The sequence below is a fragment of the Microtus pennsylvanicus genome, chromosome 2, assembly GCF_037038515.1.
Source record: "Microtus pennsylvanicus isolate mMicPen1 chromosome 2, mMicPen1.hap1, whole genome shotgun sequence".
NCBI classification, from domain to species: Eukaryota; Metazoa; Chordata; class Mammalia; order Rodentia; family Cricetidae; genus Microtus; species Microtus pennsylvanicus.
Window position 1 is genome coordinate 102454043 of NC_134580.1, and position 25407 is coordinate 102479449.

Sequence of the window (25407 nt, forward strand, 5' to 3'; positions counted from 1 at the left end):
CCTGCTAATTATCTTAGCAAAACCAAAAAAAACATAAGAGAAATCCATAATGAATACTTAAACATTGAACATAGCACTGTTGGACTGGATAAAACTAGAAAAACTATGTTATATCTGTCTTTCCTTATGCTGTACAATTGGACCAAGAAGGGGACACAGTATTCACATCTGACGACAGTGAGCTGTATCTACCAAGATGAGGTATTAGTTGTCAGAACACAAAGTCTCTGTCAGTGAGAGGAAAGAGAAAGTGGCTGTTTGAAGTTCTGTAGAGGGCAGTCACAGCCTTAACATAAACCTTGAGGTTGGCTTGTGAGGGAAAGAAATCTGTAGTTAATTAAGTGATTACATAACAAGAAGAATGTTCGGCGCTGATGGTGTGGCTTCCACACTGGACACTTGCTGCCAATAGAGGCACATCTGTGTGCCATGACTTCAAAACAAAGTTATAGTGTTGAAGATACCAGCAGATGAGTTCAAATCGTGTTATTGAAAGATGGTTTTAAAAATAGAAGCCTTTCACCCCTATGTGTGTATGTTTACATGTGTGTGCATACACATGTACATGTATAGTCTTAGATCTGATGCCAAGGAATAAATGCTGGAAGCATCAGCAAGTAAATATTTGCATCTTTCATAGACAGCCTCACAGTGTCTGTATGCTGTCTGATATAAGGTAGGCATGGAAACAGAAAGTGGTCCACGCTCTTCAAGTTCCATCATATCATCCTAGGCATTAGGGAATTCGTGGGAGTTCGAATTGTTGAAGTTAATAGGTCAAATTTAGAAATAATACCCATTTCTTATCCAATTCAATCTGAGACTGATCTCCATGGTGTGATACCATTGTCAGCATATCTGGTTCTCTGAAGAATATCATCTTAAAATAGTTCATGTATTCTTCTGAGTCTATCTTCATGAGGCCTGATAGCATATCCATGGTATGCTGACCAGACAGTGACTGCCATTTTGTTGGACATTGTTGTACAGCAGATAGCTCTGTATCTATGAATCTGAAAATGATGAATTTGGCAATCAGTGTTCATAGTTAGCTTTTAAACTTGTTCCCCTCAAATTGTCTGTGACTTTATTCACTTATATTACTACATGAACTTCGGTTTTAATGCTTATGTTCTTAAAAACTGCTTGAAAACAATGAAAGAATGATGGTAAATGTGCCAGAAGCTAGAAAATGCATTGTATAAACTGATACCAAAACTGGCAATACAATATCACAGAAAACATTTTCTATTTTTTCCATTTATTTATTTATTAATTCATTTGTTCATTCTTGTCTCCGTGTGTATATGAGTGTGGGCCCTTGTGAGGCAGGATAATAATGAACAAGATCATTTCTGACCTTCCATCCTTTAGGTTCCAGTGGTAGAACTCAGGAGCATTAGCATTTGGTAACTGCCTTTCTACCCACTGGCCTGTTTTGCCTGCTTCTATTATAATGTCTTATACCTGAATGTCATGGTCCTCTTGAAAATTAAAAAATAATTGCTTTTCATATTTCATCTAATGACTTAACCACACTTCCTAGGAGGTACTACCAAACTATTGATTTTTTTCAAATGTGAGTCATGGTTTCCTTATCTAGATGTAGAATTTAAATAAACATCTTAATTGGAGTATCATTAAACTGCAGATACTATTTAACATATTCGTGTACCACCAAAAATACCTCCATGGTAAATGTGGTATTTGTGGTATAATGGTCTTGTACACTGTAAAGATTTGCCACTTGTATTGGTTAAATAAAATGCCAATTGGCCTGTAGCCAAGCAGGAAGTGTAGGCAGGGTGACCAGACTAGGAGAATTCTGGGAAGTGGAAAGGCAGTCACTAGCCAGACACAGAGGAAGCAAGATAAGAATGCCTTCCTGAGAAAAGGTACCAAGCCACATGGCTAAACATAGAAAAGAATTATGGGTTAATTTAAGTTGTAAGAGCTAATTAATAATAAGCCTGAGTCAATAAGCCATACAGTTTATAATTAATATAAGCCTCTTTGTGTTTCTTTGTGACTGAATGGCTGTGGAACCAGATGGGATAGAAATGTCCATCTACAAATGATGCCCAATGTGGAGCTCAAACCCATGACCCTGAGATTAAGAGTATCATGCTCTACTTACTGAGCTAGCTAGGCTCTCTTAGTCTGGTCTCCACACCTATACTTCCTGTCTGGCTACTGGTCAAACAGCATTTTATTAAACCATATGAGTGACAAATCTTTACAGTGTACAAGAGCATTATCCTACATCAGTGAAGTCTAACAAGAAGCTGCCCAGCTTCAGAACAGCTGTTCTAACTGAATACACATTCTCTTGAGACAGAAGGACTTTGGGTCTGGTTGATTTTAGTGCATGATATCTTTTGTTCACATTTTCTTTATAATAAAGTTTTAATAAAATGTACATGTACACAAACAATATCTCAGATACCAGAAGAGCCAGAAATTAAGCTAAACAGGTCTCCTGGAATCTGAAAGGACAAAAAAGGGCAGGCAGTAGAATGAGGGAGGGAGGGCAGGAGTCAGCAAGAGTGAGAATATAATTGTCCTTAATGAAATCCTAAGTGGTACACGCCTTTAATCCCAGCACTTGGGAGGTAGAGGCAGGCAGATCTAGTAAATTTGAGGCCAGCCTGGTCTACAAAGTGAGTTCCAGGGAGCCAGGACTATGCAGAGAAACCCTGTCTCAAAGAACAAAACAAAACAAACAAAAGATATGGGGAGATTTCCCTGAATGTAGCCTAGAGTTTCTGTCTTGCTAGAGAACCAAAGACAAAGCCTTTCTGTTCCCTATCTGTGATGCAAGGTCATTGATAACAAGGCTCGCCTATTTGAAAAAGGCTGTCTTGATGTACTAAGGTCAGGGAAGAGGAACCTGGCCTTGGAATCTTCCCAAATCCTGAAACCTTGCCTGACTCAACTGGAGATATTTTTATTTCTTTTTTTCTGGATTTTAAATCCAGAAATTCTTTAAATACTGAGATTTGGATTTTAGTCTATAAAACTATGTGAAGGGACTCTAGCTAGCCCAAGCATGGCAAACATATCTCTGGCAGGCCTTGACTTCCTCCCCCCATTCCCTCTGTCTTGTGAAAAACCATTAAATTTCATTCCTAAAGCTAGTCACCAAGGTCTATTCCCTTCTTTGGTCACTTCCTCCTCCTGATGTTGACTACCAAAGTCCAGCTATCAAAGTACTGAAGTCCAGCAATCAAAAGCTCCCCTTTGACTGCCCTAATTAACATATCCAGTCAAAACAAAACAACTCATCCTAACATGGGGCTTCCCCTTTTAGCTTTATAAACTGCCATTTTTCTTTAGGCCCTGTCTGTCTTCTCTCTATCCAGAGGCAGTCCTTTGTCTTTGTGGAACAAATACTCCTTCCCCATCTCCCTCGCTCCCTTTCCCTTCTCTCCCCTTCTCTATCTCCTGTCTTTGTCTCTTATTCCCTGCCCTTTGTCACTCTGGGGCAAATAAATCCCTTGGTGCTGAGAACTTGGTCTTGGGGTATCATGTATAATTCCAGTCCCTCTACTGTGTTTAATATTAGTTTGACTCTTTTGAAGACTTACCTGGAGAAAAAATAAACAAGGAACACTTTGAGGAGATTAAAATTACCACACAGAACTTAGCCTTAGAACCTTTGATCCTCAAAAGACATTTGGTGAGACTGGGCTGTGGCAGAATTGTATCTTCTTCAGGCTGGGGTGTGACTTTGCACTGAGCAAACACTTGCAGTTGCTCTGAGCTCAGATACCCTGGACTTTCCTCATTGAATTATGATAGCAACAAAAGCCAATCACTGTATGTGTCCTTGAATTATTTGTGTACTGTCCCTGGTGTTAACACACTGATTTCAGTTTCAGTGGTCTAGAACACCAGCTAAGAAGAGAATATGGGAGACTTTTGAGAGAAATGTTTACTGTGCAATCCCTGTCAGGAAATGGGGAAGAAGGGGTCTCCAGGGTTGGAGTTGGAGGAGAATTGGCCTTTCTTGTACTCATTTCTCTCTTAATTCCTTTCAGATGTGGACTATTTTACAAAACCAATCTACAATTATCTTCCTGCTCCCCACCCTCCCCACCCCATCAGTCTCCTTTCTCGTCTCCTTCACAGCTCAGAAAGTACCCTGCCTGTTTACATTTGAAGCTTTTTTTTTTTAACTATTGACCCACAGCCCTCTGCTTCCATAAATCCTGCTTCAAGTGTTTGCTCTGTAAGACAAACAACACCCCCACCAAGCCCTGAGTTTACCCTCGGACTCCATTTCATTACAGATGCTGAAGATAATCAATATGAATTGGGGGGCTGGTGCCAGGTCAAAAAACACAATTTGCCTGAGCACACTGTACTGTTTGTCTCTACAAAGAATTGTTGATCATATATCTATCCTGAAGCAATAAGGCTGCAATTGTTAGAAAATGTACCTAAATGATCAACAGGAAATTTCAATAATTACACAAGGCATGGAATATCTTCTAGACCTCCTTGTTCATATACTAATGTCAGAAGCAATCAAGGTTTATGAATAATGGATGAAGTTAAGCTCACGTGGTCCAGATTTTAATCCAGTGTGCTAGAAAAGAACGCTAACATAATGGATACGGGTCAGAGAAATTGGCTGACATAGGAAATACCAACCAGTAATGTCATCCATTCCCCTTCACAAGGATAAAACTTGCACGTTTTCTTGGGGGTCTCCTTTGCAAATATGCTTACCTACTTGAATCCCCATCCTCCAGAACAGAACCATGGACCCCACAACACATGAAAGCCTCTCTTTTGCTTTTATAACTATTCAAACATACCTGCATTTATATGAATTTCTTCTCAAAAACCAAACAAATTCTTAATCATCTCTTAAATTCTGACTCTAACCCATTCTGCCCAACGTGGTACCTACTTTAAACTTACTTTGAGCCACACAGCTCTGATGCTAATCTATAGGACAACCAAAGAGAATTGTAAGAATGAACTGAGAGGAAATGATGTCCTGAGGTGTGCACACAAATTTCAATGTGACTGTAAATAACCCAATTAGCCAAAAAAACAACACCATGATTACCATCAATGTGGTCAATCCCACTACTAAGAACTGGGTGAGTCAATTTTCTTAGAATTAGGCTGGTCTGATACTTTTTATTTATAGTGTTTCCAACTAAATGAATACTTATTTTTCTTCGCAATATTGGTTTTTCTTCTGTACAAGGTCAAAGTAGAGGTGAGAGATAACTGGGAAGGGGTGGGAGGCTCTCTGGAACCTTCTAGAACTTGTCCTAAGAGCAGGAGTCTGAATGGAGAAAAGCTAGCAGAAACAGCTGCTCTCTAAGCCTCAGCCATTTCCACTATTGTCTCAAAGTAACTCCAGAACACAATAAGGTTTTCCTTTCAGGTCACCCACAGTTATTCTGCAGCCGACCACAATGGCTGAGGAAAAACCAGGAAGCCGCCATATCTTCCAAGGCCCCAGCTATCACAAGGAATCTTTTTCTGGTGTATCAAAGTCATTTTTCCCTTCAAGTTTTACATCTGAAAATATGATGTAAAAGCAAGGTGACCGATGAAAAATTCTTCAGATTGAGAACCTCCAGTAAATAGCAATCCCTATGTGACTCAAGGATGCTACTGAAGTAAGGGGAAGAGGGGGGAATGCTTTTTAATAATATCTCTCGTCTTATCAGCCATCCAAAAAAATTCTAATTAAATCTTGAAAGTCACTTCATAAAAATATGTTATTGAAAAACCTTTTCTCTGAGCTTTATGGTATAATATGTGTTTGTTTGGAAATGGAACAGGCAAGGCGGGCTGAGAAATAGACATTATTTAAGCATATTGTGATATACGCTAATGCCAACCAGAAAGACAGAAAGACTTGCTTGGACCTCTTGTTAGATAGTATGGACTTTATTTTTAGACTCCACGTGTGTGTGTGTGTGTGTGTGTGTGTGTGTGTGTGTGTGTGTGTGTGTTTGAAAGAGGGAGAGAACATAACAGAATATGTTTAAGAAAGTAATAAAAAAGACACAAAAAATGAGACTTTGAGAGCATCCCAAAAGGATACGATATGCCCCGTGTGTAATTTCTGCTAAGACAAAGCAGGAACTTCAGTGTTGTTCACAGGTTTGTTTTGAGTTTTAGTGTTATTGTATTGCTCAGAGAGCTATGTTGTCACATTGTCAAGAAGCTACCAGGGAAACCGTCGTATTTTTAGAGTCCACTCACATCCTGGTTTTACCAAAAGATGATCCCAGAGTAAGATGATGTTACTCCACATGAAAGGCATGGTGAAATATCTGTTTTATCTTTCCACAGTATTTTATAGATCTATTTTTCATTGTCTCCCCCACTGAACAAATGTTTATTGGTCACCAATTAGGGTTTGCAATGTATTGTTTTATATACTGGAGACACCGGAATTAATCATGCAGATAAAAGTCTCTGTCTCCCTGAAGGTTGTCCTGTAGTGTAGAAGGTGAATGATGGACAAGACAAACATGTCTAAAATATGCAAACATATTCTTGTTCTTTACCATTGTATTAGATATAGGTGTATGAATGAGTAAGAAGGACAGAGGATGGAGAAGGAGGTGGAGGTGTCATGGGCAGGGTTTTCCCTTCCACAGAGTGGCCTAGTAAAGCCTGTCTATATAGATATCTCCTAAAAGGGGAGGAAAGCCTTGGAGATCATGAGAGCCCAGATGAGGCTGATAGTCAGCAAAGACTGTAGCAGGCACAGAGAACAGAGAGTGCAAAGGCCATGAGGAAGAGAGCTGAGAATATTTAAAAAGAAGTAGAAGAAGGAGGAGGAGATAATCCAGGTAAGATCAATGCAAGAGGGGAAAATTATCAGAAATTATTTAGTCACCCCCAAATGACTCACCTGCCAAAACTCTCACCTTAGGGATTGGGCGTCACATATAAACTGGAGGAGCAGACACAGAAGATTCAGACTTTAGTGGAGCAAGCATGGTTTGCACAGGGATGGCAGCAGTTGGGTATATCACCACAAAGGCTGCTTCTATAGTTTTGGTAAGGAAGCAGAGGGTAGATATCTGTGTTTATATAGAGAATCTGACCTTGAAAAAGATGGAGAAGGACTTATCTTTAGAGGCAGGGCAGGGAGGGTCGGTGGGCACTTGGGGTCATGATAGTACAAGTTCTGTTGTGATGAGCTGTCATACATTGGACACGTTAGGCTTCTCCAGCCCAGGGACAAAGTGGCCACCTGTAAGACTTAATGAGCGTCAAAGTTTCACCTGAAAAGTACAGATAAATGGTGAAGGAAGTACGACGACACCAGAGTGAGTATGAAAGACTGTCCTGGAGGATTATGTGGTAGCGACACAGAAATGATGGATTCTCGGTCCTTAATGAGATCTGTATTTAAAGGGCTTAGGCACTTGTGATCAGAGTAAAAAGAATCTCGATTGTAGAATGGAGTCTTTAAAGTTGAGACTTTGCTGACTTCAGTTGTCAATAATGATGAAATGCAAACGTGACCACGAAGGTGAGTAGCCCAAGTGGACAACAAAACACACACAAAAAAAGTCTGGAAACTGAAAGGCCAGGGCATCATAAGGAATGTACATCGAATATGAAAATGGTCAAAGAGAAAAGGCATCACCGAGAAGACTCATGAGCCTGAACTTAAGTTTTCATTGAGTGAGGAGGTGTATACTGGAAGGGGTGCCAAGAAACCTATGGGGTAGTATAGCTCAATTTTCTGAGAGTGATTGCTGGTGTTTTATTGTGGAAGAAGAGGAAATGTCTGAGCCCAGTCATAATTGACCAAGATGACATAGAACATGCTTTTAGGCTCCTTGATCCAAGGGGTCCAGGGGAGTTAACACTTTCTCTTGTGAGGACTTCAGTAGAATCAGTCCTACATATAAAACTCAGGTTTCAGCTAGGTTTGACCAGAGAGGTCAAAGGGAAGTTTCCAGAGGGACTGAGAGTGAACAGATTTGGTGCTGGCTGCTCTGAACCCCAGAGGGTTCTATGAAAGGCTTTTAGATCAGAGGGCAAGATCAGAACCAAGAGGGAATGAAGTTGTGATGTGAGGACTAGAGAAGAAAGAAGGTCTACGCTCATGTGGTGACCTACAGCAGAAGCCAACGATAGATGTCCTACCCACAGAAGCCAATGATTGACAGATGTCCTACTCACAGAAGCCAACGATAGATGTCCTACCCACAGGAGCAATGATAGATAACATCCAGCTCAAGGCAGATGGTCACAGTGAGACTGTAGGTGCAAAGGAGAAATAAGGGGGTCCTGTATTCCACTCAGCAGCAGTGAGACCAAAGGGTTTGAGAACGTGAGGAATTTTGAGCACTTGCTTGTTGAGGAGACACTTGTCCTTCTGAGGAGCGATTTGTCCTCAATGCACAGATGTTCTTCTGACTTGAGGCCAACAGTGGCCTTCTGCTCTGTCTTCTCACACTGCCTTCTGCGTCGGCACGCATCATTACAGAGGCCAGAGATTCCTTCTTCATCACAGGCCCCTTTTGCTTTCTGTAGCAGCAGAGACACTGTCATGATAGTCATATCTGGCCCATGACAAGCACACTCAGCTGTGGAACTTATCCCTGCACTTCATGACATTCTTTCCTGACCTGTGTTCCAACTACATCCCACCAACTCACTTACAATAACATATTCCCCTCCCTATTTTCCTCCGCTACCCATTTCATTCCTTGCCATAGAGAATAAAGAGCTGCACAGACTGCCACTTCGCATCCCTCTTGATGTAGTGCTCTGGCCCGTTCTGTGCATCTCCTAGTCCTGACTGCTCTGAACCTTTGCTCGTCTTTGGTGTGGGTTCCAACACACACAGTGGAGAGATAATCTCAGTAGCTTCTATGAAGGCTCTTCTCTCTGACTAATGGTGCTTGTATACCTGACCCGAGAACTACAGCCTCATTATAAATAATTCTTACATATTGTGCACTCCACTTGAGACCAGACAAAGAAACAAAAAACAAAACATTGTTTTAGAAGAGATTGTCATTCTGCATAGGTGTTACCTTCAGCCAGTCAGTTTGTGGGACTGAAATATGAGTTCTAATTTAGTATATACTCTCAAGTCCACTGAATATGGAAAGTAAAGCTGTTTTCTGTTTTGCCCTTAAGGCAGTTATTGAGTTCTCTGAAGCTAACAAAAGAATCATTATCACCATTAGTGACACTGGCCAAGGGGGCTGGCACGAATCCTAAGATAGCTGTCTGCCCCCTTCTCTTACAATGCAGAGACACTGCAAGGATCTTGAAGCATAGTACTTTAGAGTCATTATGGGGATAAACAAGAGGAGTGAACTACCAATTGGATTTGTTTATCACTATTCGTGCTCCCCTACACTCCTGGTTTGTTTTCTGACCCCATGGCAAGGCAACATTCAGTCTCTTAGGATTGTGCATGCCTTTATGATCCCCACTGCTGCTATGACAGAGATGGTGCACTATAGAGGTAAGGTGTGCATGTGGCACCTAAGTCCTGATATTTTGATTCTGACTTTATTGCCTGTCGTTGACACAGTGCCGTGCAAGCTACAGAGTGTTGTATGACTCTCTTTCTTCTATCGTTTCTGTGTTTTACTGCCCTAAAATGAGGATGCAAAGCCCTTGTAACTGGTGAGCATTCAGTAAATGCAATTTATTCCTTTTCAGCATCTACTCCTTGACTTTTTGCTTAAGTTAGTTACTTGATTTTTCAGATTCTTTTTTTTTCTTTCTTCCTGGCCAACTTGGCTATCTGTGCCACTTTTTTATTTAAGTATTTGCTGCCTTAATTTTCTTCAGTATTCAGTGTGCATTGTGTTAGCTTCCTGGCTGGGGTGAGGAGGTGATAGGAGCTTTTCTTGGATGTGGAAGATCTGAAGAAAAGGTGACAATGGCACGGGTGACAGATCCAAACAAATCCTTCTGGAGTCGATGGGAAAGACGAGATGCTGGGAACTGTGTAGCTGGCAGCATGAAGCTTTCACAGACCAAATGTTTACCCATGTCCAGGTAAATAAGACCATCAAGGGACAAAATCAGCACCCAATTTTGTGTGCGTTCCAGAATCTGTCAGTCATCTAAAATTTAACAAAATGACTTTCTTTTGTTTTCATCTAATTATCAGCATGTCCTTTCTTGCTGTGTGATTTTATGAATTTGCACAGAGGCAGAAACAGTTTAAGAAAATTAAGAATGGGGAAGAAAAAACATGGCTGATGAACAGTAAGACTAAAAGCACCTTTGTGCGTTTGTTTGTGTTTTGCTTATTTCCCTTGAGGCTGAAAACCAAAAGACAAGTGATTGGAAATGAACATGTTCCTGCTTTCTCCTGCCCTCTCCCATCCCTACTCTTCCTCTCTCCTGCCCTCCCCATCTCTCCCTCCCCATTGTTTGTTACTATTTGCCCTGGCTATCATTACATTAAAAAATACGACTTGATAATCTTTATCTTTAAGTGATGAAATGGATACAATTAAATGCCAAGTGGTGGAGACAATTGAAACAGATCGGTTTCCAAGCTCAGTTTCCTACCTGGCCCTGCCTTTTTAAAACAACTCTGGATTCTGTATCATTAAAGAAGCAGAGAGGAAAGAGAATACATGCTGCTTGGCTGTGTCTGTGTGGCCATCCCTTCACACTTCATTAGAGGCTTCATCCAGCTTCGGTGCTCAGGCAGTATTGTTTCTCTGGAGCCAGAAGAAATGTGAATCAGGATGTGATGGATGTCCATATTAAATTGGGTGCCCCTCCTCCTTTTAATTCAGTTCATTTAAATCTAATTTCATACTTTGACTTGAGTAAACCATCTGACTCCAGCTGTTGGATGCACTTTTTGTATTTCTGTTTTCACATAATTGTACCTGTAAAAGATTTATAGCTGCGAGAGACATTCTGGAACCTTTCTGAGCATTTTTGGCATATGTTTCATGGATGGCTGGTAACATGATCAATTAGCATTCTGAAATCTTGTTCTTCTCTCTGGAATATTTTTTAATGGGACAAGTTATTTTTATTAGCTTGAACTTTAAACAAATAATCATCTTAAAGGAGACATTATCATCAAAACAACTCAAATGAGACGGAAGGCCAATCCCCAAACGAAATTGCTAGGAAAGAGAGGGAAAGACCACTGAGCTAAAACGAGCTTTAGAAACAAATGGTGGGAAGTGGCCTTCTATAAAAATAAGAGATGCAAGCATGGTTCATGTACTTTATATTGGCTCTAAGTCACTGTAATGTCTGTGTAGGCATGAGTGGATGCTGAGTCATAGGTAATATATGTGTGTACAGTGATTAGAATTAATAACAAGTCATAGGTAATGAGAATGCAGTGCTTGGGGTTGACTTTCAATCATGGTCTTGTTTTTGCAGTGCTTAAGGTTGACCTGAGTCAAAAATAATGTGTATGTACAGCTAGGAGCTGATACACAGTTATGGTCAATGTGTTTGCACTTCTTCAGGTTGACTTGAGTTATGGGCAATGTATGTGTAGTGTTAGGTGTTCACTCTTGGACAATGGACAGTTTGGATTACCTGGATTTGACTCTGAGCCATGGGCAATGTGTGTCCAGTATTTGGGTTTGTTTCTTTGTCAAAGGTAGTATGTGTACAGACTTTGGAGTTGATCTGAGTCATAGGTAATATACACATAGGGCCTAGAGTTAACTCTGAGCCATGAACAACGTATGTACAGTGTTTGAAACTGATCTTGACCTTGAGTCAAGGGCAGAGTGCATATATATGGCCAACTCTGAATCAAGGGCCGTGTGTATACAGTGTTTAGGGTTGACTCTGAGTCAAGGGCAGTGTGTATACAGTGTTTATTTAGGGTTGACTCTGAATCAAGGGCAGTATGTATACAGTGTTTAGGGTTGACCCTGAGTTGAGGGCAGAGTGTATACAGTGTTTGGGTTGATTCTGAGTCAAGGGCAGTGTGTATACAGTGTTTAGGGTTGACTCCTAGTCAAGGGCAGTGTGTATACAGTGTTTAGGGTTGACTCTGAGTCAAGGGCAGTGTGTATACAGTGTTTAGGGTTGACTCCTAGTCAAGGGCAGTGTGTATACAGTGTTTAGGGTTGACTCCTAGTCAAGGGCAGTGTGTATACAGTGTTTGAGTTGACTCTGAGTCAAGGGCAGTGTGTATACAGTGTTTAGGGTTGACTCTGAGTCAAGGGCAGTGTGTATACAGTGTTTGGGTTGACTCTGAGTCAAGGGCAGTGTGTATACAGTGTTTAGGGTTGACTCCTAGTCAAGGGCAGTGTGTATACAGTGTTTGGGTTGATTCTGAGTCAAGGGCAGTGTGTATACAGTGTTTAGGGTTGACTCTGAGTCAAGGGCAGTGTGTATACAGTGTTTGGGTTGATTCTGAGTCAAGGGCAGTGTGTATACAGTGTTTAGGGTTGACTCTGAGTCAAGGGCAGTGTGTATACAGTGTTTAGGGTTGACTCCTAGTCAAGGGCAGTGTGTATACAGTGTTTGGGTTGATTCTGAGTCAAGGGCAGTGTGTATACAGTGTTTAGGGTTGACTCTGAGTCAAGGGCAGTGTGTATACAGTGTTTAGGGTTGACTCCTAGTCAAGGGCAGTGTGTATACAGTGTTTAGGGTTGACTCTGAGTCAAGGGCAGTGTGTATACAGTGTTTAGGGTTGACTCCTAGTCAAGGGCAGTGTGTATACAGTGTTTGAGTTGACTCTGAGTCAAGGGCAGTGTGTATACAGTGTTTGGGTTGACTCTGAGTCAAGGGCAGTGTGTATACAGTGTTTAGGGTTGACTCCTAGTCAAGGGCAGTGTGTATACAGTGTTTAGGGTTGACTCTGAGTCAAGGGCAGTGTGTATACAGTGTTTAGGGTTGACCCTGAGTGTAGGACAGTGTAAGTACAATGACTGGGGTAGACTCTGAGTCCAGAACAATGTTTGTGCGGGGCTTAGGACTGACCCCAGTGTGAGTGCAGTGCTCAGTGTATGTCAAAGGATGCTGGTGGGCCCCTCTTCTACTTATGTTTCAAATCAAGCTTGTGACAGAACCCTGTGAGGACAGGAGTCTTTTTAGCACTACCTCTTTTACAGACCCCAAAGGGAGGTGCTCACAGGTGCGGGTTTCCTTTATATCATTTTATGGCTTTAACGCTTAGAACTCAGAATTTCTCCATTGATAAATTCCTCCTATCAGAAATTCTTAACCAAGAAACAGACTACTAGTAAATAACTCTTCTTGTTAGAACTCAGTGAACACTTACAATTGCTCCCTCCCTGCCCCCTTGCTTCCTTAGTCAAAGCATAGCTAATAACGTACTTGACAGCCCACCTGGGACCTTGTCTAATGAAATCCCAAGTTCTCATCAAAGAAACGTATACTGCAATTAGACCTTTCGATGACATCCTAAAGAAAAACAGCAACTACAAATTCACAGAATAAAAGAATCAATTTTTTTTCTCAAGTGAAAAATTGTACTTCGTGTTTTAGATGTCTTATAGTCTGTCTTGATGTGTAGGAAATATTCACCATCGCAGGAACAAATTAGAGTATGGATTTTTCTTCAGACTTAAGGGGCCCAGTAAGCAAACTTTAATTTTATTTTTTCACAGCCTTGTTTTTCCAGGACAAATGTGTGTGCACGTGCACTGGGGAATGGACGGCGTCGAAAAACAACCAGAGTTTGCTTTTCTTTTCTTGCTGTGAGCACTAAGTATAGCTAAAATAACTTAAAGACAACACTAATCTTTGGGACCATGCAAACACTATTTGTCCTTAATGAATAAACAACTCAGTTCTCTGTTTCTAATACACCAACAATCTTAAACACAATTTTATGTGTCAGGGAAGTTTGCAAAATTGTGAACAAGGAAACAGTGCAGGGCTAGAGAGGCCTGAGGTAGGAAGTGGCACACCAGATATACACAATTAGTAAATTGTTTGTTTGCTCAGTGTACTTGCTTGGCCATATGGTTGACTAGAAAAGTCCACTCAAAACATCTCATGTATTCAGCACATTCAGTGACCCTTTGCCAAAGTCTCTCACTACTGCTGCAGATTGAAAAAATAGTATCTAGCTTGGATATGTTAAGTCAAGAATTTGGAATATAAACAAAGATATTAAATACTCCATATGTTTTCAGTTAAAGGGGGAAACTTATTCTCAAAAATAAGAAAAAATGCAGCACAGAATGAATTCTATTGCTTCTACATATCTACAGATGAAGATACAATAGATGTTAATAAAATACTATTTTGATCTCTTGTACACCTTGGTCAAATTACAGTATATGAATTGATGGCTCACTGAAATATACATTGAGAATAAGCGTCCAACCATTGCTCCACTGATTTATGTTTTGACTGGTTTATTCATCTATTCTTAATGGATGGTGTGTGAGCACTTCTCGGTGCAGACCAAGTGGTACAGTAGAACCAGAGAACTCTAAAGGGAAAATCAGTCCTTGAGCCTAATGGCAGGGGAAGACATCCATATACCTGAATAGGAAGTGCGAGTCTAGTCTGTTTGGCTAGGAAGCTAATGGACTCATCAAGGCCTCCTGTGAAAGCGTTAGTTCTGTGTTGTGGTTTAGCATCTTAGTCCTTCATGGCTCTAGTGTGGTTTCATGTTTCTTCTTCGTTTTCTTCCTTTGGAATTCAGATGGTCCCTGAACTCGACTAGAAGGGACTTTTCCTTACAAGTTTTCACAGACTGTGAGGACAGTTTAGGGTTGGAAAGGGTACTTTTTCTTCAGTGCACAGTCTGGTCTCTTTTCTACCTCTAGCCCAGTAAACACCTGTTCTTACTTCTAATCCTTCCTTGCAGGAGAATTTTGTGTTTATTGGGTATTAGCAGGTATTTTATAGTAATCGGGAGGACAGCCTATGAGAGACTGCTTAGATCACCATATGTGCTAATAAGTTCATGCTCTATCCGTTTGTCCCATCTCTGGAAAGCCTTCTTTACATATTTATTTTTAGGTTCCCAGAAAGTATACACACAGATTTTGTTTTTGTTATTTTACTTCACCAGGGACTGTGATCCCTGAATGCAAGAGTTATAGTAATTATTGTGTTCCACTTTGTGACATATTGCTATCAAATACCTTTGATGAAAATCTGACAGGTGCTTTACACAGAAAAAGAAAAACACAGTGTGGTCAGGACTGATATTCAGTGCCCTGCATGAAGGTATTTGGATTAACTTAACCAAAAGATGTGATTCAGGGGTATGTGAAGATATTAAATAATAACATTTACATAGGGAGGGTTAAGACATACAAACCGTTGGTGGTAATCAGCTTTCTTCCCAAGAGCTACTAGTTAAAATCATAAAAACAGAAGGAAAGATTCAAAGGTAGATTTTGATTTTCTACTAGCATTTTCTTTGTTAGACAAAAGTACATCCCAGATGTATGCTTCCCAAAGAGAACAGAAATTCAAACTGTGTCTTTCCTTTCACACACACATACAAACATGATGTCAATTATCTCCCAAAAGTGGGGTGCACTGCTGGCAAGGACTTGCTCTGAATATGGCTTCTAGTGTCTGAAGAAACACAGCAATTCTACTTCGCACCTTTGTGACAAGAACTCTGAAACTCGTATAGTTTCTCCACACCAGTTTCAAGTCATAAATCTGAAGAGAATATTTTCTGTTAAAAGACATAATCATCATTTTTATGATAGCATATAAATGGTAGAAATCACACGCTACTTTATATGTGTTAAACTATTGTAAGAAGGAATTAATAAGTCAGGTATCAAACACAATTTCAAACACCAGCAGGGTGTAATAATACCTATTTGCATTTTCTTTGTGATACTGTTGAGAGATGATTCATTTTTCAATGACAGCATTGTTCACTGAAGCATTGATGTAGGAAGAACAGAAGTAACTGAAAAGAGGAGTATTGTTCAATATGTGTGTTTTAGGACCCAAATCTCAGAGGGTGTTAGTTGATATAATGAACATTTTTCGAGAAACACACGATATACACATGTGTAGTATGAACCATGTAGTCTAAGGGCTCTGGAGATCTCTGGACTCATACAGAACAGCAGCATAGGAGATATATTTTGATTTACTCTGGCCTAGCATTTCTCAGGCTCCCTATACTCCTTCCTGTCACATTTTATAATATCCCACAGAATTATGATTATGAAAAACACTCTGAAAAGCAAGGCACTTTACATTATGAATAAATGTATTTCAAGGAAGGAGAGAAACACACCTGGAAAAGGACAGAGGACATGACATGAGGAAGTATGTCCAGTTCCACCTCTGCTCTGCTAAATACATGGTCTTGGAGATAACCATGTATGCTTGCTATGAGGTAGGAATACTGTTACCTTCTCTATTTTAAAGATAATTGCTGAAACCAAATTCTAGATCTAGTGCTTTCTAAGGACTTTTCACCACAAAGTACTTTTATTCATAGTGCGTGTATTCTTATCATTATTACTAAATCCAGAAGTGTGACCCAGAAACAGTGGGGGATTTTTTTTTAAGACAGAGTTTCTTTGTAACTTTGGAGCCAGTCCTGGAACTAGCTCTTGTAGACCAGGCTGGCCTCGAACTCGCAGAGATCCACCTGCTGATTGCTGGGATTAAAGGCATGCGCCACCTCTGCCCAGCAGTGAAGGAATTTCAATTTACTGCCTAGAGCCTTTTCTAAGTTGTTAGGGTCTCAGGTATGTTGTCATCATGTGAAGATAAGGTCACTCCACCCCTCCATGTTTCCTTTATGCTTACCTCTCCTATTGTATTCTCTGAAGTGTCTCTATTAAAACACTGTATTGAATGAGTAAAGAAAATGGATGCCCTGTCATGATTTTATAAAGAAGGCTTTGAATTGTCCCCATAATGTATGTGGTTGGCTGTGCATTTGTTACATGTTTACTTTATGAGGCTGAGATATAGTCTTCCTACTTCTAGTCTCTTCTGGGATTTTGTTATTAAGGGACGTGGATTTTTGTCACTCGCCTTGCCAGCGCCTGCTGTGATGAATGTGTTGAACCACTCCTACATCTTTAGAAGGAAGCCAACTTTGCGATGGAGGATGGTCTTTTGATGCATTGTTAATTCAGCTTTTGCATCTGTGTTCATCAAGAGACATTTTCCTGCAGTTTTATTGATGTCTTTATCTGGTTTTGATATCAGAGTGATACTTTTCTTCTTAAGTCATATGGTTAGTTGTGTTAGTTTGCTTTCTGCTGCTGTGGTAAAGATCATGACCACAGTCAACTGGGAAAGAAAGGGTTTATTTGGCATCCAAAGCAAAGTCCATTGCTGAAGAAAGTCAAGCCAGGAACACAAGGAGGGCAAAGATCCTGAGGCAGAACTGAAGCAAAGACTGGAGGAACACTACTTAATGACCTGAACCCCAGGTTCACATCAGCTATCTTCCTATACAAACTATGACAACCTGCCCAGAAGGGACACTGCCCACCTCAATCACTAATTAATAAAATGCTGCACAGATATGCCCATAGCCCAATCCGATAGACATATTTTTCTCAACTGAAGCTCTATCTCACCAGAGGATGACAGATATTTCAAGTCAATAAACATCTACCCTAACCAGCAAAGGGGTGTCCCTTCCTTCTCTGTCTGTGGCATAGTTTCAGAGGCACCAGTGTCTGTTCTACCTAAAAGATCTACTATGAACCCATCTTTAAAAACGCTAGACTTTTTAAAAATGGGAGATTTTCCACAAAATACTACCTTAATCTCATAGCTCATTAGAGATCTATTTAAATTGTTTATCTCATCCTGGTTTAATTTTGGTTAAGTCATACGTATATAGAAACTCATCCATTTCTTTGAGATTTTCCAATTTAGTGGTATACACTAATGATATTTTAAATTTTAAGATAGGTTCTAATGATATTCTGAATTTCAGTGGTACTTATTGTAATGTTCCCATTTTGTCTCTAATTTTATTAATTTGTGTCATCTCTCTTTCTTTGGGTGAGATTAACTCGGGCTTTGCTAACTTTATCTTTTCAATGAAACAACTCTGTTTCATTCATTCTTTATTTGATCCTATTTTTATTTCTTTAGTTCTGGCCTGATTTTAACTGTTTATTTCCTTCTCCTTATTTGGCATTTGCTTGTTCTTGCTTTCTGAAAACCTTACCATGCATCCTTATTTATTTCAGATGTCTCTGGCTTCAGTGGAAGCAATCCCAGCTGAAAGCTTGCCTCTTAGCCCTGCTCTCATTATAACACGATGGTCCTGTGTCTTGTTGTGTTTTCACCTTTATTTAGATGCCATGATTTTTAAAAATTGTTTTCTTGATGTATTAGATGCTATTAATCACCCAACAGCGTGCTACTTAACCTCCTTGAGTTGGTGCATGTTGTTTAGTTTCTTTTAGTCTAATTCCGTTGTGATCAGAGAGAATATACGTGGTCATTTTCACTGTTCCTCTCCTCGCCAATACGTTCTTTGTGTATTAGATGATCTATTTTAGAAAAATGTCCCATGAGCTAAGGAGAATACTTATTCTTGGTGTTTGGATGGGTCCTTTAGCTATCTCTTAGGTTCATTTGGTCTATGTCACATGGATATTTCTCTATTTTTTTCTACTTGTTTGTTGGTGGTTGGCCAAAGTTGTATGATTAGTGATGAAAGTTGAATATCAAGTTTCATGCTATTATTGCCTTGGGGTTAATCTGAATATTTATACACAATTGTATTTGTTTTATGAAAGTGAATGCAATAATATTCAGTGTATATATGATAAATATTACAATGTCCTTAACTTAGCCAGTCCTATCCTTAATCAGTATGAGGTAAGCTTTGTGTTTTGTTTTCTGATTAGTTTTGGTTTGAAGGATTTTGTCATATATTACAAAAGTGAATGGCTTCCTACTTCCTCTTTCCATTTCTTTGCCTTTTTTATATCACTTCACCCTAAAGTTACCTCTATAGTTGATGGTGTTGTATTTCTTGCAGAAAACAAATAGATGGGCCTTGTTTTGTAATCCAATCTGTTACTACACGTCTTTTGATTAGGAAATTAAAAATATGAATATTCAGTTTACTATTGAAATAATGTATTAATCCTTACTACTTTATTGATTTTGTAGTGTTTAGTGTTTTCCTATTTCTTATTTGTTTAGCTACTTTTATATCATAGTCTATTATTTTCTATAACTTCATAAATGTGTTTGTTTTTCTCTTCAGTCCAACAAAGTCTTTCAAGTGTGTTCTATGGATCTATCTGACTATGCACTTATGAATTCCTTTAGCCTGTTTTTATCATGGAAAGTTTTATTTTTCTCTTTTAATTATGGCAGATAGTTTTTCTGGGTATAGTATTATAGGTTGCCTTTGTCCTTTAAAATTTGAAATATATCATTCCAAACCCTCCAGAATTTAAAGTTTCTATTAGAATCTGTTGCTATTCTTCTGGGACTGTCTTTATATGTGACTTGGTGTTTCTGTTATACCATCCAACATACCTTTGTCTGCATATGTTGTGTTTTAGCTACACCATATGTGAAAGGTTCTTGTCTTGCCTGTTGGTGCTTTGAATGCCTCCTCTACTTGGATGGGAATCTCTTTTTCTAGACTTGGACAATTTTCTGCTATTGTTTTACTGATAGTTTTCTATGCCTTTAGTGTAAAATTATTCTTTCTTCTATGCCCATGATACATAGATTTAATTTTTGTATTGTCACATAGATCAGATTTCAAATATTTTGTTCATACATTCTTACAAATTTTGTTTATCCTTCCCTGAATATTCCCATTTCTCTACCTTATCTTCCAACCTTAATACTGTGTTTTCCTTTTTCATCTACACTATTATTGAGGATTTTAATGAAGTAATTTTATTAGATTCATTCAAGTATTAATTTCTAGTATTTTAGTTTATTTTTTAAAATGTATATGTTTTTATTACATTATACTTTTACATCTTATTTTGATTTTCTTTTTGCATTTAGCATTTTGTGATCTCTTGTCATTCATTGCAGAGTTTGCCATCTTTGATTTATTTGAGCATATTTATAATCATTCCCTTGAATTCTTCATCTGAGATTTTATCCAATTCATTCTCACTTGAGGCTGTTATTGTGGAATTAATGATTTTCAGGGAAGTCATATTTTCTTGGTTTTTATGTTGGAATTTGTGCATCTAGGGTTAGGTCATTGGTTGGACTTTTTTTTTAAATCACTTTTGTTTTTCTAGTGGAAGTGTTTGCATTGTTCAATATAGAAGGGTTAAGGTATTATTTGATCTGCTTGTGTTCAGAACATCCAGTTCAATCTTTATTATCCCTCTAAGAGTAGAATAATGTCTTCACAATAACCACTATTAAGGCACAGACCTAGTATGGAGATACAGTAATAGTCAAATAGAACCTTTCACCCTTTAATCTCTCATCTTTGTATAAAATAAATAAATACTAATAGCACTGTGTATACTAATATATTAGTAGTTACTGTGGGTATGAGTGGGAAAAAACATGAGAGCTTAGAAGTGGGTTGATAGAGCAAAGAGTAAAAGAGAAAAATTGCAAGAAAAGGAGGAAGCTGTGGACCAGGTGAGGGCTATGAGTCAGTTTGGGCTAGATACTGGAAGAAAACAAAGAGAGGGAGAAATACAATCAGACTGACTAAAAATGTCACTGATCTCAGATGCCTGAGACTTGGAGGTAGCACAAAACAGGATGGACTCTGTACTTTTTTCTCTCTCTGTTTTATAAAACCTACTATTTTACTTTCCTACTAAACTAGATATCTTGCCAGTTACCATGTCTTCTTAGAGCTCTTTTTTAACTCCCCCCCCCCTGTGTTTTTATCCTCTTGGGATTTATAAGACTTTGTGTGTGGTTCATCATTGTACTCATGTGAAGTTCACCAGACTTGGTTTTATCTATGTATATTGTGTACTGTAAGTGATCAGGTACACAATACAGATGTTTCATGTGAATGTGTGATTAGACAAGGCAGTGGGAGAAAAAGATGGTATCTCCAGTTAAACAAGGCATTATCCCTGCAAGAATGAAGTACTGGAAGCGGAGTTTCCTATAGAAAGTATGCAATCCTAAGACACTTCTTATTTTGGTTTTTATTGCTATGAGAAAGCATCATGACCAAATGCAATTTGTAGAGGAAAAGAATTGGTTAATTTTGTAGCTCCTAGTTCATTGCCTTAGTTATGGTTTCCATTGCTGTCAAGATACGCCATGTCCATGATAACTCTTAGAAGGAAACATTTAACTGGGGCTGGCTTACAGTTCAAAGGTTTAGTCTATTACCTACCATGACAGAAAGCATGGTGGCCTGCAGGAGAACATGGCACTGGAGAGGTAGTTTAGAGTTTTACAGCCAGATTTGCAGACAGCAGGAAGAACGTGAGACACTGGGCTTGGTTTGAGCATCTGAGACCTCAAAACCAACCTGTCAGTGAATGCTTCCTTCAACAAAGTCACACCTACTTCAACATGATCACATCTCCTAATAATGGTACTCTCTGTGAACCTATTGTTTAGGTGGAATTTCCACCTCAGCCTCCCTTCTGTCTCTCCAAACCACCCCAGTTGTTTAGCTGGGAACTCTGCTTTAGCTTCTCTCTCTCTCTCTCTCTCTCTCTCTCTCTCTCTCTCTCTCTCTCTCTCTTTCTCTCTTCCCCTCACCCCCCTCTCTCTCTCTTTCTCTCTCTTTCCTCTCTTCAGATCTCATCTTCAGAAAGCCCACCAAGTGGCAGCTCCTTGTCCTAAGATGATCAGGACCATGCCTACAGAGTATTTAAGACCCCATCACTGGACCTGCTGTGCGATCTGTCTCCTGCCTCCCCCAGAGTCACCTGAGAGTTGCCTTGCTCTGTTTATTAAACCTAGTCTTATTAATTCAGCTGGATTTGGCTTATTGCATCAGTGGAGAAACCCACAACTGGGGATATTCAAAATACTTATCAACTTGGTGCAGGGCTTGAATAGAGTAGAGTCTTTCCTGTGAACACATGGGAAGCCACTTTCCCTCCCCCCCTGCTCTCCATCACACTGGACAGACTTTAATTTCAAAAATATTTCTCACCTATAGGGCATCATTTTTCATTCAAGTCACCACATTCATTATCCAGGGGAAGTCAGGGTAGAAACTCAAGGACATGGAGTTAAGAACCAGAGAACTTAGACAACAATGAGGACACTAAGAAAGACTTGCATAGGTCTAATCTACATGGGAAGTAGAAAAAGACAAGACCACCTTAGTAAATTGGGATCATGCGGACCTTGGGGGAGGATTGAAGGGAAAAGGGGAGTGGCAGGGAGGGGAACAGAGAAAAATGTAGAGCTCAGTAGAAATCCAAAATAAAAAGAAGAACTGATATGGGAGCCATGAAGGAATGCTGCTTACTGGCTTGCTCCTCGTGATTTATCCAGCTCCTTTCCTGTAGCACCCAGGACCATAAGAACTGGGCCCTTCCACATCAAACATCAATTAAGACAACACCCTACAGACTTGCCTACAGACCAATCCTATGAAGACATTTTCTAAATTAAGATTATTTCTTCCCAAATGACCCTTGGTTGTACCAAGTTTGGATAAACTAGTCAGCACTCTGTATGCCCTCTGGGATTGAGTAGACTATAGGTAGTTATAATGAAGTGCACAGAGTCCGTATTATCACAGAAGTCATCCTGACGAGTAGCTGGCTCCGTTGCTTCCTGTCTCTGTGGATAAATTTTCTAAGTTTTCTTAAATGATGATAGGCTCCCTTCTTAACATGCTTACAAAGGTCAAGCTTTAGAAAATTAGTAAATTGTTAGATATTGAAATCGTGTTGTTATTGCACATGGAAGTGAGATGGAATGTGAAGATATTACAAAATGAATATGCAATCTAGCCAGCGCTTCAAGAGTAAGATATGAATTGTTAACAGAGTTTCTGTTTGACTTCATTTGAAACATTTTGAGCATATGGTATTGTGAATCTACTGCATATCTCCCGGTAAGGCAATAGAATACTAATAAAGTTGTGCATTGGCGATAAGCACACAGCTCCTCGGGAAACAGCTGTCTGGGAAAGAATACACTAGCACAGAACGAAATGGCTTTCTGCTGAAGAGACGTCTAGTGTCCTATGTGGCCAAGGCACTAGGTCTGTCCTGACCAAACTCCATTCATAACTAGACTAGCTTAACATTGTCGTTGTTTTTAAGATTAAAAAAGATGTCTATTTTTGTCTCTAGAAGTATAAAGTTTTCAGAATTTGTTACCCGTTCTGCCATCCTTTCCCACTGAATAGAAAAGTACAGTCTGGGGACTCAGTGGTAGCTGATTGGTTATTTCTGCTGTTTCTCTACTTTGTGAATAGTAAATGACAAGACATAGACAGAGCATCTTCCATGATGATTTATTTATTTATTTATTAAAGATTTCTGCCTCCTCCCTGCCACCGCCTCCCATTTCCCTCCCCCGCCATCAAGTCCCCCTCCCTCGTCAGCCCGAAGAACAATCAGGGTTCCCTGCCCTGTGGGAAGTCCAAGGACCACCCACCTCCATCCAGGTCTAGTAAGGTGAGCATCCAAGCTGCCTAGGCTCCCACAAAGCCAGTACGTGCAGCAGGATCAAAAACCTATTGCCATTGTTCTTGAGTTCTCAGTGGAATGTACTCACTCATATTTGGTTTCTAGCCATAAATAAAGGACATTGAGCCTATAATTTGTGATCCTAGAGAAGCTAAATAAGAAGGTGAACCCAAAGAAAAACATATAGGCATCCTCCTGAATATTAACCTTCATCAGGCGATGAAAGGAGACAGAGACAGAGACCTACATTGGAGCACCAGACTGAAATCTCAAGGCCCAAATCAGGAGCAGAAGGAGAGAGAGCACGAGCAAGGAACTCAGGACCGCAAGGGGTGCACCCACACACTGAGACAATGGGGATGTTCTATTGGGAACTCACCAAGGCCAGCTGGCCTGGGTCTGAAAAAGCATGGGATAAAACCGGACTCACTGAACATAGCGGACAATGAGGACTACTGAGAACTCAAGAACCATGATGATTTAGAATGAACCCATAGAGTGTGTATCTAAAAGTAAGAGGCTCCCATGTATATTCTAATACAGTTTAGCCATTCTCTTAAATTTCTTACTTTCCAGATATTTCTCAAAGTGAGAGGGAGGGAAAAGAGTATATTAGCTACTCTTATGTTTAGACATTAAATATTTACTGTAGTGATGTTTCATTTGTATTTTAATAAATAATAAAGCTTGCCTGAAGTTCAGAGAGTAAAACAGCCCTGCTGGTCAGCCTTACAGACTAGGCAGTAGGTGGCACACAGCTTTAATCCCATTAGCCAAGCTAGTTTGCCATAGAAACCAGGCAGTAGTGGTCCACACCTTTAATCCTAGAACTACACAGGAATATAAAATGGGAGGAGACATACAATCTCATTCTGAGTTCCTGGAGGCAGGATCGCCATTTTGGACTGAGGTAGAGGTAAGAACCACTGGCAGGCTGTTTGGCTTTTCTGACCTTCAGGTTGAATGCCAAAACCTGCCTCTGCTGCAGCTATTCTTCTTTCTCATTTGACACCATTCTCTGAAAAACAGCATTCTTAGTAGGTCATACAATCTTCTCTGCTAAAGGGAAGGAATAGAATTAATTTTTGTTAGCAAAGGGGAGGAAACTCACATGTTGTCTTGATGGCCATCTTTTCTTACATTGTAACTGCCAAACCTCGTCCTTCTTTGACATATGTTTGCTTGTTGTCTGTAGTCATCTAGACATATGGTTCTCTTTGGCATCTCATCAGCCTAGCCTTATCTAGGAAAAAGAAATGGTGTCATTCCAAAATGAAATAACTAATTTTTAAATTGAGTAAATGTAAGATAAAAGCAGAGACACTAAAAGGCTGCGGTGAGTTGAGTTTCTACTTTGCAAGGCCAGATGACTGAGCTTCCGTGCCTGCAAATGCTAAGGCAGAACGCAGGGCTGAAAAAGGTGGAATGTTGAAAGAGAAAGCATTTGTGTATCTTCTCAACATCCTAATGGGTTCTCTTGTGCCTGCTACTATCCAATCCTTTGCAGGCCCTTAAAAAGACCTCAAAGCCAAATAAACAAAAAGTAAGATATGAATATTGCTGCAGAGGGCTAAAAATTTATGTATGTCCAACTAGGTCGATGCCTGTCGAAGCGCATCAGTATGGAAATGAAAGCAGAGAAAAGTAGTGGCTGCCTTCTCACACCAAGCCTGCCAAGATAAGTTTAAATGCTCCATCCCCTTTAACGTCACCCCCATCATATCATCAACGAGGGCTCTGAGACAGTGCGGGTACAGTGCTGCCGTATAGGAGCAGACTGTGTAGAGCTTTGCTGGCCTGGGTCATTGGCTTCCCAAAAAACCACAGCCAATCAATCTCCTATGTAGCAACTTCTACAGGCATTAAAGAACCA

General features: G+C 39.8%; 1 protein-coding gene across 2 annotated transcripts in view; it reads left to right on the forward strand.

Annotated features, from left to right (window-relative positions):
- Sema6d (semaphorin 6D) overlaps window positions 1-25407 on the forward strand; it is a 563414-nt gene that overhangs the window by 205948 nt on the left and 332059 nt on the right. The window lies entirely within an intron of this gene.